A 17,703-nucleotide genomic window follows, 5' to 3' on the forward strand; every position below is an offset into this window, starting at 1 on the left:
AGGGAAGCCAGCAATGTTAGGCTGCAGAAATGAGGAAGAAGTGGATTCTTGTATAGTGACAGCATCCCAGGAAGAATATTGGTGTTAAAAAGATGGATTTTAGGGGGCAGCTAGGTGGCTCAATGGATTGAGAGCCAGACCAAGAGATGCAAAGCTCTGTGTTCCAATTTAGCCTTGGAATCTTCCTAGCTGTGTGACCCTGGGCAAGTCCCTTAGCCCTCTACGCCTAGCCCTTACCGCTCTTCTGCCTTGGAACTAATACACAATTTTAAGTCTAAGATGAAAGCTAAGGATTTTTTTTAAAGACCAATTTTTTTTTTCAAGACATTGTTTGGTGGAGTATCAAAAGGAACTGTGTGCTTTCCCTAACATAGTCCAGGCTCTATTTTCTTCTTGTGTCTGTTTTGTGTGCCCACCTCGTAGTTCATCCACCTGTAGCCAAACCCCAGAAAGTTTTGCAGTAAGGGTTGCATCCCCCCATAGTTTCCAAATGTCTTGTGCCTCACATCAACGAACAGACAATGGGAGTCTTTGAGCCCGGCTCCGAGGAAACGGGGAATCTATCTGTTCACTCTCAGCATTGATGAGATCTGAAGCCAGGAAGCTGGGACCTAAGCAATGAATTCTCATAAAGAACGAGCTCCCACCTAGAAAATGGGCCCTTTCCTCTCGAAATGACTCCGTAACAATGGGCTTTCCCTGGAAGCTGGGTGCCCAGAGTGAGAGATGTTCTACTTTCTGAGCAAAGTGAGACCAGGAGCCCCGGACAACCCCCGCATTAATCCTCGGCTCTACAAGGGAAAGCCAGAAATGATCCATTTTTAATAAAATGGGCAGTTACTCTAATTGCAGCACCCCTACCGCTCAGTCCCTTTTTTATGTCCTCATTCATTAAGGGATGTGCGCTTGCAGCCTTATTATTTACAGATGTGTGCACTTTTAACTTGTTTATACCAAACAGATGTTCGACGGAAGGTAGCAGGGAGCGAGCTGGGCCCCCTTGAGCAGGTACCAAGCGTGTGTGATGGCCCATTATCCATAACTCTCTGTTATTATTTGTGAATTGTGGAGTCTGGCATCGGAAAACAAACCCAAACTCTTCCCCGGAGGAGACAAAAGGAAACAAGGAAATGATCCGAAGACATGTCTGTGGCATCTCAGGGTAGAAAATGAGCCTGCCCGCCATCGGCACTTGCTTGATGCCAACAAATTGGCTGAGGGAGCGAAAGGAGTTTGCCCTTTATGTAAGCAGCCATGGAAATTGGAGAAGTTGTGGCGTCGGTGGCACGGGAAGAACACTGACACTAGAATTCAGGGACCTGGGTTCAAGTCTCATCAGTTCCCCACTATTTCAGGTGATCCCTTGGGCAAGGCATTTCAGCCTAACAGAGTCAGTTTCCTTATCTGTTAAATGGGCATGGTCATGGAGATCCTGTCAACCTCATAAGGTTGCTGTAAAGGTCAAATTAGATCATGAATTAAAATAATTATGAGGAAAAATGAAGGGGTTTTGAGGAGTAAAATAGAAAATAAATGTAGTTGTAAAATATTTGATGAATGCTGTAGCAGTGTGGCTAAAGTGTTGAACTTAAAGACCAAATAACCTGGGTTCAAGGCCAGACTTTGGCATATGGTGGCTGTGGCACCCCAGTGCCTCCAGGCAATCCTCAGGCCTCTAAGCTATTGTAAAGATGATGTTCTCATGAAATCACTGCTGTGGATCCCTTCTATCTCTAAAAGTGGAGTGCTGAGGCAACATGGTATAGCAGGTAGAAGGTTAGACTTGGAGTCAGGAAGACCTGAGTTCAAATCCTGCCTCAGGCGCTAATTAGCTTTGTGACCCTGAACAAGTAATCAATTTCTCATAGACTCAGTTTCCCCTTTTTCAAATAATAATAATAATTATTATATATGTATTGTGTATAAATATATATATGTGTGTGTGTGTATATATATATATATATTTTAAATTTATTTATTTCCCAGAGTTGTTTGAGGATCCAATGAGATAAAATATGGGACCAGAGAATGTAGAGGAGACCTTCATTCCCCTCATGCTGAGCTCAGGGATCAGAGTGATTCAAGGAGTAAGCTCTGAGTATTCACATTGTCTTAAAACTGAGGGAGGAAGGAAGGAAGGAAGGAAGGAAGGAAGGAAGGAAGGAAGGAAGGAAGGAAGGAAGGAAGGAAGGAAGGAAGGAAGGAAGGAAGGAAGGAAGGAAGGAAGGAAGGAAGGAAGGAAGGAAGGAAGGAAGGAAGGAAAAAGGGAAGGAAGAAAGGAAGGGAGGGCAGGAGAGAGGGAGGAAGGAAAAAAGAAAGGAAGAAAGGAAGGGAGGGAAGGAAGGGGAAAGAGGAAACAAGGAAGGAAGGAAGGAAGGAGTAGGGAGGAAGGAAGGAGGAAAGGAAAAAAGGAAATATTGATTGTGTTTATTGAATGCCAAATCCCGTGCTTCACAAATACTATTTCATATGGTCTTCACAAAAGCCCTGAAAGGCCTGTTATATCATTATTATTTCCCATTTTACAGATGAGGAAACTAAGGAAAAGAGAGATTAAGAGAGAGATTAAGACTTGCTCAAGGTCCCCCATTCAGAGTGTCTGAAGCTGGATTTGAACTTGGGTCTTCCTGACTCCAGACCAGTCACTATCCACTGTACCACCTAGCTGCCTCCTCATAAGCCCCATCTTCTAGTCTTTATTTCAGTTCCCTGTGAAATGGTAAAGAAAGACTTGTTGACTATCACTTGGCAGAGCCTGTTTGCTTCCTCCTAAAGCCTTCGTTAGAGATATCTATGTCTATTCATGTGTATGATGATGTATAAGAGAGTGAGCATATAGGTCTGCAGTAATGGGTATGCTCTCAGTCAGTTTTTCTCAGTGTAATAAGGTCAGAGTTTTTTTCTCACTTTAATCTCTTCCCTCCCTTCAGATCCCTTGCATATTAGTAGTCCCTCTCTGCCCTCACAACTGCATCACCCCCAGCATGGATTGTTTTTCTCATCCTTGCTCCAATCAGACTCTCGCACAACTGTGCAAAGAACAGAAATCATTTAAACCTTAGACAGATTTTCCAGCCTCCCTCTCAGGGGGACCTTGCACCACACACACACACACACACACACACACACACACACACACACACACAGTCCAATAGCAGAACTGCCAGACTCCCCATGTCTCAGGGTGGGATCCATTCCAAGGGTGCCAGTGGTCATGGACTAGATCATCTGAATAATCTGTTTGCAACTTGAACCCTGGCCATCACCATGGCTGTGGCTTATGGAAAAGAGAGATTGTCCGTGACTTATGCTGTGACTTGTGAATCCCTCCTTGGCTCTGTCTTGGACTTGCCATTTTTCAGGGATCAGAATTTCATCCTATAACTCCCCATCAGAAAGTTGGGGTGGGGGGCCACCCCCTCTGACTGCCAGGGCTGTGGGAAGAGTCGCTGTTGTCAATGGACTTCTCTGGCTCTTTAAGATGAGGAAAATTGTGTTTCTTAGCAAGAAACCGGCACTGAGTCATGAAGCATTGTAAATGGAAATATAAAATGGAACATGAAATATTAAGTGATACTCCGGGCCTCTCCCATATATGATTATGAGAGTGCATTTTATTTCATCTGTGCAGTTTGGGAGGGAAAAAAAAACTATGTAATGGATTAAGGGTATTAAAACTCCCATGTTCTGCCTGGCTCCAGGCCAGATCAAGAGGCTTGATGAATAACGCCACGGATGGAATATCTTGGAAGGAATTTTAAAAGTATTTATGGCAGACATATTAACTTCTCAAACTAATAAAAATGTATACAAGGCATTAGTCTTTTTCTTTTTTAAACCCTTACTCTCCGTCTTAGAATCAATACTGGGTATTGGTTCCAAGGCAGAGGAGTAATAAGGGCAAGGTGATGAGGGTTAAGTAAAAGCAAGAAAGTATCTGAGTCCAGATTTGAACCCAGAAACTCCCATCTTTAGGTTGGCTCTTTATCCACTGAGTCACCTCACTGCCCCATGTGGCTTATAGTCTTGAGAGTGTGGAAGGGGGACATTGAGAGAGTCAAGATTAGAACTGTGATCTCACAGCTCATGGAGATCACAGAGAGGACTTGACCCAAATGGAGCCCATTATCCATCATTCCTTGCTGATTCTCCTCCACATCTGGATACTGAAATAATATATGGATGCAACACACTTCATATCCTTGAAAGGAATGAGTGAGGAAAAAACGCAAAATCTAACTTTATAAAACTTCTGATTACTATTAGGAGAAACTTTTTTTATTTGAAAGATTTTATTTAATTAATTGATTTAAAATATTTTTCTATGGTTACATGATCCCTTCCTTCCACCCCTCCTCCGTAGCCAATGTGCAGTTCCTCTGGGTTTTACATGCATCATTGATCAAGCCCTATTTCCATATTATTGATATTTGCCCTGGGGTGACTGTTTAGAGTCTACTTCCCCAGTCATATCCCCATCGACCCATGTGATCAAGCAGTTGTTTTTCTTCTGGGTTTCTGCTCCCACGGTTCTTTCTCTGGATGTAGATATATTCTTTCTCCTAAGTCCCTCGAAAATGTCCTGGGTCATTGCATTGCTGCTATTAGAGAAGCCCATTACATTCGATTGTACCGCTTTTCCCTTGAAAGAGTGTATGAGTTGTCTCCTTCTGCCGTGAGGAGGGAGGTATGGTTCATGGGCTGGTCTTGGAACCATTCTTGGTTTGTTCCTTCTAGTGACCCTTTCATTTAGATGACTAGAGAATCACTGTGTTGTTATTTTCTTTATGGTTCCAACACCTTACTAGCTGGGTGTTCAGTGGTCTTTCTTTTGCTTTCTTCCTGATTCTTTGGGATTACAAAGATAGTGGCATTGAATCTCCCTTTCTGCGTTTGGCTTCCCTCAGCTTTATTGTCTAGGAGGGCAATTTTAGATTTTGTTGCATGATTCCAAACCGATTGACGTCCACAATGGTTAGATCCTTTTAGTCCCACCATCATTGCCTCAAACTACCGACCTCTCCACGCCTGACTCTACCTATTAGTTGTTATCTTTACCAATATGGATAGTGTGAGTTATAATCATGTTTTCATGTGGTCATTTACACTTTGGGAAGCTGTTCATATATATCCTTTGTCCTTAACCCATTGAGGAATGGCTTTTAATGTCATATGTTTGTGTAATTTCCTAATCAGTCTTGGACATTCAGCTTTTATCGGTGATACAGGATGCAAATATTCCCCCTTTTTATTTTCTAGCTACTGAAATTTTACTAGTGAAATGCTTTTCAATTTTATGTAATTGAAATGATCTATTTCATGTAATAGGCACTTAATAAATGTTTATTGAGTGACTGATTGATCATTCTAACCAGCATTTGGTTAAGAATCCCACCCCCCAGCTATAGCTGTAAATTATAGCTCTCTTCTCTTGTTCTTTTAATGTTTTATTATGTGACCTTTTATATTCAAGTTGCCTATCATTTTGAGTTTATTATTATGTATATATTATTAAACAGAGATGTCAACCATAACCCTTTGGATGTGGTCTCAGATTAAAATGTAATGGGGAAATAGGTATCAAAAATAAATAAAAACACAACACAGCATAGATAAAGTTAACCCATGGTTTTTAACGTTAACTGGAGCCCCGAGATCCCTATGTACCATTTAATGGCTCATTTCTATTTGAGTTTGATAGCACTGTTGTAAAGAGTCCATCTAAATCTGACTTTTACCCAAAATGCTTTCCAATTTTTTCAGCAATTCTTCTGACTCATGTTCTGGAGTTTTTCAAGCACCAACTTCCAGTTTCCAGTTTATTTCCTTCTTAGTATTACTTATCTAGTTTTCATCATTGATTTTTTTATTCTTTTATTTAGCTTGTCCAGAATAGTTTCAATAACTTTGCTTTTCAGCATGGTTTGAGGCCGTACAGGGCTATGGCCTTTTCACTCATTTTTTTCCTGGTTGGTTCCCTCATGACTCTAGACCTTTCCTTCCTCCAAATGAATTGGTGGAATTATTTTTTGTCTAGTTCCAAGAATAAATGTTTAACAATTGGTTTTCGGAGGGGGGTGGAAATATCCCCAGGACATACTTGTCAGTTTAATCTGCAGCATTAATATTTTCCCCATCACTCTCTTAAGTCTAGACCATCAACCAAGTAATCTATCAAGCAGTGATTTATAGCCTTAGCTGGATTTCCAAGGTGTAAATTCTCACACTGAAAATTAACCACTGGATACCTGATTCCATAAAATCACTGATTCCATAAAAGATTTCCTTTTGCATTTGATCAGTATGGCACCAAATCCATAATCATTTTGGCATGGCTCAACCATGAGTAGTGACTCTGTCTCTAATTATATGCTTTAATTCTTTTTGTAAAGAGTACTTTGTGTTTTTATCTAAATCTTTTGTGTCTTAGTTAATTAACTCAGATATTTTATAGTCAAATTGAATGAGATTTCTCTTTTTTGCTGTTCTTTTTATTGAATTTATTGTTAGAGAGAGGACTAGGGACTGGAGATGTGATTTCATTGTCTTAGGCAAATCCTGCATGAAAAACCTCTTTCTATCAAGGCAGATCAGGCTCCTGTCCACAACTTAATTTCAGAAAGTTGTTTGGGGCATTGAAAGGTAGTGACTTAGCTAGGTTCACACAGCTGAGATGCATCAGATGATGGAATTGAAAGCAAAATCTTCCCAATTTCAAGGCTAAATCTTTATTTATTAAATAATGTTCTCTTTTTTTGTTAATAGAACAAAACAAAATGCTTATTATTTTTTCAATTTATTTTATTTCTTGCTACTTTATTAAATAACTAATCATCTCAGAGTCTTTGCTGATTCTTTGGAATATTATAAGCAAACCATCTTATCATCCTCAAATAGAATTTGTTTCCTCTCTGCCTCCATCTGTATTTTTTGATACTATTCTTTTGCCCTATTGTTATAGCTACCATGGCCAAAATTATGTCAAATAATAGTCATCCTTTTGAATATCCCTTTGTAGTATTTTCCTTTTACAAATTATTCTAGTTCTCAGATGATGCTTTTGAGCACTTTAAAGAAAATTCTACTATATCTATGCCTTTTAGGGTTTTTAGCACAAAAGGAGACTGTATTTTGTCAAAAGGGCTTTAGTTATTTTGGTTGCATAAACCATTAGTTGTGATAATTCTCTTCATAATGTTAAACCATCCTTGCATTTCTGATGTAAATCCAGATGAGAGTAGGAGATCCAAACTTCTGTTTTCTGTTCCTTTCCATTGGAATCTTTTTTCTATTTCAATGACTTTTGTATGTAGTAACCATTCAAAAAAGAAATAAGGGATCAACTTTGGCTCAGTGAATAGAGGACCAGGCCTGGAGATGGGAGATGCTAGATTCAAATTTGACTTCAGATACTTCCTTGCTATATGACTCGGTAGGTCATTTAACCTCAGGTGCCTACCCCTTAATGCTCTTCTGACTTGGAACTGATACTCAGAATTGATTTTAAGACAGAAGGTAAGAGTTTAAAAAAAGAAAAAGAAATAAAGGAAGATAGCTTGAATTTCACCCCTTCCTCCTTTCGTTTTCTTCTCCTCTTCTCTGTCTCTAGAATCTACTTCCAGGGATGTTAATTCTTGACAAAGGCAGCAGGAAATAGTTTATAATCTCAATCTTGGGTAGCCAGTCTTATTCTTTGCCTTTGTCTTCTTCATTTGACTCAACTGATGGTATGCCATCCTCCCTTTGATGCTCTGATCCCTGTTCTGTGCCATTTCTTCTGGGTTCCCCCTTGCTTCCCTGCTGTGAACTAATACCACAATACAGGATACCATCTTGGAGAAATTGATCTCCTAAAATGCCCAACCCCATTCCAGCAGAGGAAGTGACCAAATCCTGTTTCCCCCACTCTTGCCTCTGTATTCTCTTTACTGTGTGACTATCTTGTAGGCAGTTTCTGCTAGGTGAAGTGCTCATCTCCCACTGATTGTTATTTTTTGCCCCCAGAATATTCTGTCCTTACTCTCCCACCAGTTCAAGAAATGGAAAGTCATGTCTTTAGCTTATCTTCAAAGACCCATCCCTCCTCCTTTCTCCCCACATCATCCATTTTTTGTTAAGGTAGCACAAATGTATCATTTTTTAACTAATATTCTCTCCTCTTGAGTCTGATCCATGATTTTCCTGGGTTCCTTTGTCCCCACCTCTCCTTTTTCTATGCACTAGTAGTTTCTCCTATTTATCTTTCACTTCTAATGTTGATTTACTAATAAGGAAATTATATTTTCTCCTGGAAATAAGAATCTGCTCCTTCTTCCTACTCCTCTATTAACCTTTTCTGTTTTATCTTTGACTCCTTCCATTCTTGAGTCCATTAATTTTTTTCTTTGCCTTTTCATTGGCTCTGAGGCAACATATACATTTTTAAAATAGAAAATTGAACAAAAAATAAAAACAAGCCTTACATTTCTTAGCAGATTTTTTTGCTCTCTGAAACTTTTTTCTGGTTAGATATTTTGCATGTCAGCTATTCTCACTTTTAGCATCTTTTAAGGCAATGATAAAATTTCCCCATTTGCTTAAACTTCACTTACCTTCTTTGGTGTTTAGTTTGTAGGACAAAATATCTTGAGGTTCAGCTGGATTTTCTTTGCTTTTCAATGTATAATATTTTAATTTTTCCACTTCAATTTTTATAAATATATAGCACATCTTGTGCTATTCTATTTGAGTCACCTTTCCTGTAATCTCCAAAATGCTTTTGATTTTGTAAGTTTTAACTAAACTGTTACTTCTTGCAGAGTTACGGTTGAGGTTTCTTCTTTGGTATTTGCTTAATTATCTTGGTCTGAACTTTGTCATTTGCTTCCAAGTTTCTGTATGATTTCTTAAAATAAGATAGTGAAGTTTTCTTTTGCATAATGTTTGGATGGAGGGCCTCTGATCCCTTGCTATCTCTTCCAATCCTGTTTTCAGGATTTTAGTATTGTGCTCTTCCATTCTCATTACATTTTTTCCTAGTCTTATTATATTTTTCCTTTGTTCAATAATCATTTTCTACCTCTACCTTTTTAAAAATGTATTTTATTATAAAATATTTTTCTATGTTTCCATGATTCATTTTCTTTCCTTCCCCTCTTCCCTCCTCACTCCCAGAGCCAACAAGCAATTCCACTGGGTTGTACAAATGTTGTCACTTGAAAACTATTTCCATATTATTCATTTTTGCTATAGAGTGATTTTTTAAAGCCTAAACCCCAAATCACATACCCATATATGCATGTGATAAGTGATGTCATATGTTTTGCTTTTGCATTTCTACTCCCATAGTTCTTTCTCTCAATGTGGTTAGCATTATTTTACATAAGTCCTTCAGGAGTGTCCTGGCTTGTTGCATTGCTACTAGTAGCAAAGTCAATTACATTGGATCATTCCACAATGTTTCACTTTCTGTGTACAATGTTCTCCTGGTTCTGCTCCTTTCGCTCTGCATCAGTTCATTGAGGTTCTCCCAGTTCAGATGGAAAGCCTCCAGTTCACCATTCCTTTGAGCACAATAGTATTCCATCACCACCAGATACCACAATTTGTTCAGCCATTCCCCAACTGAAGGGCATCCCCTCATTTTCCAATTTTTGGCCACCACAAAGAGCGCAGCTATGAATATTCTTGTACATGTCGTTTCCCTTATTGTCTCTTTGGCGTCTACCTCTACCTTTTTGCTTAATTCTGTCATTCTTTCCCTTCACCCCCAAAGAATGCTACTATTTTTGAAAATCTGTGTTTTATTCCAAATTATCTATTCTCTTGTCAGCTGTCTAGTCAATTAACATTTATTAAGCACCTACTACATGCCAGGAACTGTGCTAAGTGTTATTGAAGTTTTGTTAGACTTTATTATTTCCCCCTCACGAGCTCTAATTTCTACCCTATATATTTGATGTTCTCTCTTAATTCTTTTATAATTCTGTTGGTTCTTGGAGTTGCTCCAGGGTTGGTTCAAGGGGTCTCACAGAAAGGAAAAGCAGTAAGGGCTAGGCAATGGGGGTGAAGTGACTTGCCCAGGGTCACACAGCTGGGAAGTGTGTAAGGACAGATTTGAACCCAGGCCCTCCCATCTCCAGGTGAGCCTCTCCATCTACTGAGCCCCCTGGCTGCCCCAATTTCAAAAATTTTTAAACTAACATCTATTCTTTTTGGATGGAAGATCTATAGAAATGTGTAGAAGGGACATGGAAATATCCATTTTATTTGATGTTTATTATCATCAGAATTCAAAAAATGTTTGGGGCTATTTAAAGGCGGGACCCCATTTTCTAGCTTATCCCAGCTTGGCAGAAAAATCTTCTCTGTCCCAACAGAAGCTCCAGCAAAGACATTCACTCCCTCCATCCACCAGCCTCAATCCTCACAGGGAGGGAGGAAATCCAGCTCCCAAACTGGAAAGTCCGAGAACGCCGGAGAACATCGGCGTCTGGGGCCTCCATTCCCTTCTCCTGCCAAGTCTTGTTTCTTTGGAGGGCGCTTATGGGGGCCATTAGCAGGGGAGGAAGTTTGAGTTCAGAGGGTGGGGGGCCCAGACTCCTCCTCGGGCCACAGCGCGTTCCCAAAGCAGGGAGCCTGTGCGTGCAATGCTGGGCCTGACAGATATTGCCCCTGACAGCCTGAAGTCACAAGCCCTTGGTCCCAAGCCAAGCGACTTTAGAGTATTTGTCTTCAAAACCGCCCCCACCCTCCCTGGGCCAGTTAGCCTTTCTGGGGTGGGGGTGGGTGGGAGGAGGAGGGCCGTGGGGGAGGAAGGAGTTGCTGGGGAAGGGCCAGGATTTTATTTTGGATTCCTGGGCTTCCTTTATCGGGACTTTCCTCATTTGTGCTCTATCGCTGCTGCAAAGAAAACAAGACTTTCCCCCCTCCTGTGTCCCCTGTAGTCTTGGAGTTTTTCCTTGAAAATCCCCCAAGTCTCTCCTTGGCCTCGGATCCAAGGCTGCTACCTAGGCAGGAGTGCCGGCATGTTTGTTTTTAACTCTGGCAAGTAGCTCTGGAATCTCTCCGTCACCTCCCAGAGGGCAGGGCTGGAGGGTCTGAGGCAGCCAACTCTGGCGTCCCTCAGTACTCCGGCCAGGCCTGATTCTTTGAGCCTGAGCCTGGCTGAGCAGAGTCTGGCCGTGGCCTCTCCATGTGGGGACTCTTGGGCTGAGAATGGCCTCCACCCTCCAGGAACGTCCTCACAGATGGGCTTAGGGAATTGTCTGAGATTCATGGAGATGCGGTCCCTTGTCCCCCAGGTAACACCCCTACCAAGTCTCAGAGATTGGGGTCACCCCTTCCTGGTCATTCTGGCTCCAAGCCTGGCCACTGCCCCACACTGCCTTTCTATGAAGTACATCATCTTGGTATGATTAGAAGTCTCCTTTTCCATTGAGGAAACTGAGGCACAGAACTGTCGTGATTTGCCCAAAATTCAAAATGGTAGAACTTGAATTCAGGCCTCACCAGGTGGAGCCCCACACTCTTTTTGTTCCTACTCTAAGGCTACATCATTAGTTGTGGAATGTCTGGGACTAGGAGTCAGATTTCAGGGCTTAGAATTTTTATCATTCCTTCACTCTTGAAAGTTTTCTTTCTCCTTAATTGCTGCTACTGAGGAGACCAGGGTTTTAGAGTGTGTTTAGAGTCTAGAAGCAAAAAATTAGACACCTAAGAAAATAGACATTTGGTGGACCAAATTCCATGCAAGTAGCATGCTATAAATTGGAGTGGATGAATGGATTTGGCATAGGAGACGGCCGCTCTTTGGAAACTGGGCAACAGAACAGAGCGAGCATTTATTCATTCAACAAATATCGATTAAGGAGGCCCTCTGGGTTATTTAAGTGCTATACTAGGAAGCTTTGGGAGGTGAGATAACCTCATCAAAGGGTCTTTAGTGATTGGCTCCGGCCACGGCCGATCCCCTTTCTGGCCCGTGTTCGCTGAGAATCTTTCTGTCTCTGATGTGCCCTGCTTCAGATCATTAACAAGAGGGAAGATGGACCGGTGGGAGAGAATTTGTCTGAGTCCTGAAATCCCCTGGCTTCGCTCGCTGCTTAGAGATGTGGAAGAATACATGGATATATTTACTTAAAGGAATGTGTGTATTTCAAGGAATGTAAATGTCTTCAATAATACATTAAATATATACATTTAAAGGATTGTATATATTTAAGGGAATATATATATAAAGTTAAAGAACCCTATATGTATTTAAAGCAATGTTATATATATTTAAATAAATATATTTAAAGGAATACATATATTTAAAAGAATATCTGTGTATTTCAAGAAATGTATGTCTAAAGGAATAGAAGTATATTTAAAGGAATATATACATATATTTAAAGGACTGGATATATATTTAAAGGAATATATGAGTATTTGAAAGAATATATAAGTGGATATATATATATTTAAAGGAATATATACCTATTTAAAGGACTATATATGTATTTAAAGAAATGTTATATATATTTAAAGGAATATATGTATTTAAAGAAATATATTTTCTCTAAAGGAATATAGGTATATAGAAAGGAATGTATATATATTTAAAGGAATATTTATATATTTAAAGGAACATATATGTATATGTGTATGTATATATATATGGAATCACCTGAAACAACAACATATGATATAATTTTGGAGCTCAGTCCCTGAAGTAAAACAAAAAAAAACAACAAAGAAGCCTCCGTGCTTTATAAAAATGAAATGTGGATATTGAACCTGCCACGGTCCCTTAGGAAAATACGACGCTACTTCCCACAGTAAAAGTCAGTCCCCAGGAATAATTTCTTTTTCTGGCCCATAGCCCAGGTCCATGGAGCTATGACATGGAGTGATTAGATGGTTTGAATATATATATTTATATACGCTTTGAGACTTCAGCTGCCTTGTAGAATTAAACTCTATCTTGAATGAAATTGAGGTTTAGAAAATTACGAGCAAGAGTTAAAATCGAGTTGAGTAACATAATGTCTTGGAACTCCCATGAGAACATGGAGGGCTGACCCGAATGGACACGATGACCTTTCTCACTGAGGTAGTAGATAAAAGAGCCAGGGAATGCAAGGGGACAAGAAAGTCACTCTGTTTTTTCTTCAGGAAAAAGTAATTCGCTTTCATACTCTCTCTTTTCATAGGATTAAAGGCTAATTCCAACCCTGATTTCATTTCCAAACTCCGAGATGCTAATGTTTCATTATTGACAGACCTGTAATGGGAACAAGTCAAACAGGGCTTTGCTCTGGAGTGCTCCCAAGGGAAAGAGTGCACTTCCTTCCCAAGGGATGCCCACTTTGCCGATTCATGATTCCACACTGGCTGGCCCATGTCACCGCATATCCCAAGCATCCTCATCTTTGACCCCACAGGCTACCATCTTGCATATCCCGTTGCTGCCTCGTAGGGTCCACTTTTCCCCTCCCTCAAACCTAGATCTCCTCCATTCCCCACATAATAAATGACGTGTGTTCTGGAACTATCCTTTATGCTCCCCCCCCCTTCTTTTTTCTCTAAAGGGCATTTTAAAAAAATTTCACTTATTGGCATACTCAATAATATTACAATTACAACTTTTTTTCCAATAAAAATGTACAATAAATCTTTTTTTTGCTGTATTTATTGAAAAAAGATACTTCCCTTCGGTCTTAGAATCAATACTGTGTACTGGTTCCAAGACAGAAGAGTGGGAAGGGCTCGGCAATGGTCTCCAAGGGGTTTTTGCTTTAGCTGAAAACAATGAAGAGCTGCAATTCTGGTTTCTTACTCCTTTAGAGGGGGAGAAGCGGTTTGGAACTAGCCACAGGCATATGTGTATCGACATGTCCACAGGAGGAACAAAGCAGGAAGCCGAGATGCTATGTTTGGGACAGGGTAGAGAGTGACGTCACCACAGGGTCCCCACATCAAAGGGAGACCTCTTACCTCCTCGACAGCCTCAGCCTGCCTTCAAAGCCTCTCTGAGAAGAGCCAGCATGCTGGGGTGATGACACGAGGGACAGGTCTCTGAAATCATTAGTGCCAGTGACAAAGCAGCTTTTCTCCCACCTCTGATCTTCCTCCGCGTTACCTGCCCCCCTCCATGCACCTGTTGGATGCATGGACCGAGGGGCCGGGATTCTCATCACTCAGCCGGGATCCCAGGTGACCCGGTCACACACACACGCAGGCGGGTCACGGGCAGGTTACTGAGTCAAGGCCGCCGAGCCTTCCCAAGAATGTTTGCCTTTCCTCTCTATTCCCTTTCCTCTGCCCTCCCGAAGATCGGGACTGTTCCACTGCTTAATCATAACAAAGCGAGCCATTAATTTTGGCAATAAAACGTCCCCGTCCAAAAAAGCCGGGCGGGGAGTCCATCTAATTTTGGGATTGGTTTCCCTGAGCTCTGCTGGAGTTTGCTCGTGAAATGGGGAACGCTATGAGCACCCTTTTCCTGAAGGATGATTAAAAGCAGACCTTTCACATTCAGGCCAGGCAAAATGAAGTGTTCTGCAGAATCGGGTTATTTTTTCAAACGTTTGGAGGCATATAAATAACTTCTCCTGATGAAATGTGTACACACACACACACACACACACACACACACACACACACACACACACACAGAGGCAGCAGCAGCAGGGGCAGCAACAGCAGCAGAGAATCTGGTTCTAATTACTTGTACTTTGGGTGAACTTTTGTGTTTCCTTTGACTGTCTAATGTATGTGAGCGTGTGTGCCTTGCACTCTGGCAGTGGATTCACGGGGACACACACACACACACACACACACACACACACACACACACACATACTCACACTCGCACTCGCACAATCCAGACTGGCTCATTTTAGTGCCAACAAAAATGGAGGCCAACAGAATGTTTTGACCAAATGCGACACTTCGCTATTCACCCTAATTAGCTGAAATTGCTCCTTCCCACCAGGGACCCTGAGCTCTGAGCTCCACATTCCCCCAGGGGCTAGGCAGGAAATGCTTTTGACTTTACAACTGGGATTTTTTTTTCTCTCTTTCTCTTTCCTCTTTCTTCCTTCCTTCCTTCCTTCCTTCCTTCCTTCCTTCCTTCCTTCTCTTTCTTTCTTTCTTTCTTTCTTTCTTTCTTTCTTTCTTTCTTTCTTTCTTTCTTTCTTTCTTTCTTTCTTTCTTTCTTTCTTTCTTTCTTTCTTTCTTTCTTTCTTTCTTTCTTCCCTCCCTCCCTCCCTCCCTCCCTCTTTTCCTTCCTTCCTTCCTTTTTCTTTTTCTTTCTTTCTTTCTTTCTTTCTTTCTTTCTTTCTTTCTTTCTTTCTTTCTTTCTTTCTTTCTTTCTTTCTTTCTTTCTTTCTTTCTTTCTTTCTTTTCTTTCTTTCTTTCTTTTCTTTCTTTCTTTCTTCTTTCTTTCTTTCTTTCTTTCTTTCTTTCTTCCTTCCTTCCTTCCTTCCTTCCTTCCTTCCTTCTCTTTCTTCCTTCCTTCCTTCCTTCCTTCCTTCCTTCCTTCCTTCCTTCCTTCCTTCCTTCCTTCCTTCCTTCCTTCCTTCCTTCCTTCCTTCCTTCCTTCCTTTCTTTCTTTCTTTCTTTCTTTCTTTCTTTCTTTCTTTCTTTCTTTCTTTCTTTCTTTCTTTCTTTCTTTCTTTCTTTCTTTCTTTCTTTCTTTCTTTCTTTCTTTCTTTCTTTCTTTCTTTCTTTCTTTCTTTCTTTCTTTCCTCCCTCCCTCCCTCCCTCCCTCCCTCCCTCCCTCCCTCCCTCCCTCCCTCCCTCTCTCCCTTCCTTCCTTCCTTCCTTCCTTCCTTCCTTCCTTCCTTCCTTCCTTCCTTCCTTCCTTCCTTCCTTCCTTCCTTCCTTCCTTCCTTCCTTCCTTCCTTCCTTCCTTCCTTCCTTCCTTCCTTCCTCAGCTATCCAGAGAGTGTATTAAAATAGTCTTCATCATCTTTGGGTCCCAGGGAAATGAAAGGGATTTCACAATGCCTCCTGGCCTGCCTACTTCTTAGTCCGTGACAACATGAAATACCTGTCTGTCAACATGGGTGAGCCCCACCATAAATTACCGCTTCCAAAGGATCCTCTGCTCCCTTAAAAATGTTATCTGCGGCTTCATCTAACCTTTAGAAAAATGCCAAACACGTCAGGAATTGTGAAGAGGGTCGTTGCGGTTGCCTTTCTGGAAGCCTCCTTGGTCGTCAGGTGTGCTGGGAGGGAGGCTAAGAAGGTTTCCCAGTATCACATACCTGAGAGAAGGGATATTTAAAGGGGGAGAGGCTGGAAGGAGAAAGGGATCTTTTTTTCTCTGAGAGGGATTCTGGGATGTGAGAAGACTCTCCTCAAATGCTTAAGCTTGAAAGCTACCCCACTGGGTAGCTGGGGCTGGGCGTCCTCATGCTCTGTTTGAGAAATTGTCTCCAAGATGAAGGAAGGCCTGTGCCAAAAGAGGTCCCAGATCCACTTTTTATGCCCCAGACATGTCAAGCGCAGTGGGCGGATTTTCTTTGGTTGTTGCCTTCTTTGAGGCTAAAGAGGCTTAAAACATGAGCCAGGGGGTTGACATCCAGGAGATCCATTCGGAGGGGTCCAGCCAGGCAGCAAGCCCTCTCAACATCTCCAGTTGCTGACTCTGCTCTGAGCATTCACCAGTGGTGGGTGCCAAACGTCCACTCTGGTCTGAGGAACGTTTCCCTGGCCTTGGTGGATCTCCGACAAAGCCCTGCTGCACAGATGGTTAGCCATTCCGCACACCCCAGTTGGACGCTTGCTTGGCTGTTCCTTCTTTGGAAAGGAACCGTCAAGTAAATAACAGGGGGGAAAATGCCTACATAGGAGCAAATGCCGATCAGAAATTATTCCTCAAAGACTGCTTTCCAAAAACCGAAATCACATCAGCATGGCCCGAGCACGGTTGTTTTATTGAATGACACAGCCCTCTTTCCCCCACGGGAAGTCTAAAAACCACTTTCTGGCTTGACGGAGATCGCTGAATGAGCTAATACGGAACACATTGTCTGCTGAGGCTGCAGAGTTTTCTAGCTCAAATTTTATCATTCCAGAGACGGATCGTACCAGCGTGAAATAAGGAGCAAGATGTTTGAAGCCTCTCAAGGGCATGTGATGAATCTCACTTTAATTTAAAGGGACTAATAGATTATTGATGTAAGCAGGACCTCAGGAAAGCAGATCAATAATGGAGCCCTCCGAGTCTCTCTTAAATACCAAAAATGACTAGAGAAGGAGGCTGGTGATTGGCCGATACTTTCTGTTTTTACTTCTCTTGTGGGTTCTCATGAGGATGGGACATTAATAAACCTTTTTTTTTCCCAGAAGGGGACAAGTATATTTTTGCTATATTACTGTATTGTGGGGGAAAGGATGTCTAAGACCATATCTTTTCATGTAGGGATTTCCCCAGCATCTTCCAGAGTTCTCTGGTAGCTCGTGACCTATGCTGATCCTTCAGTGCTTGCCCAGCACATAGTAGGCATTTAATAAATGTTTATTGACCAACCAACTGGCTGACTAACAAAGTAGACTCAGGCATTCCATCTGGCTTTACCTCTAATTTTTTTTCCATGGTGTTCTCAGGGTGGTACTGAGAGCCCATGAAACTTCGAATGCTGTAAAACACGACATACTTGAACTCAGTGTAGAGAAAGCAAAATGCCAATGGAGTAATTTTCAAATATTTAATCCTTTACTGGCCCCAAG

General features: G+C 41.5%; 1 protein-coding gene across 3 annotated transcripts in view; it reads left to right on the forward strand.

Moving 5' to 3' along the window:
- Positions 1-17,703, forward strand: part of RARB (retinoic acid receptor beta) — an 865,852-nt gene that overhangs the window by 692,600 nt on the left and 155,549 nt on the right. The window lies entirely within an intron of this gene.

This window comes from Monodelphis domestica, chromosome 5 (assembly GCF_027887165.1).
Source record: "Monodelphis domestica isolate mMonDom1 chromosome 5, mMonDom1.pri, whole genome shotgun sequence".
Taxonomy (NCBI): Eukaryota; Metazoa; Chordata; class Mammalia; order Didelphimorphia; family Didelphidae; genus Monodelphis; species Monodelphis domestica.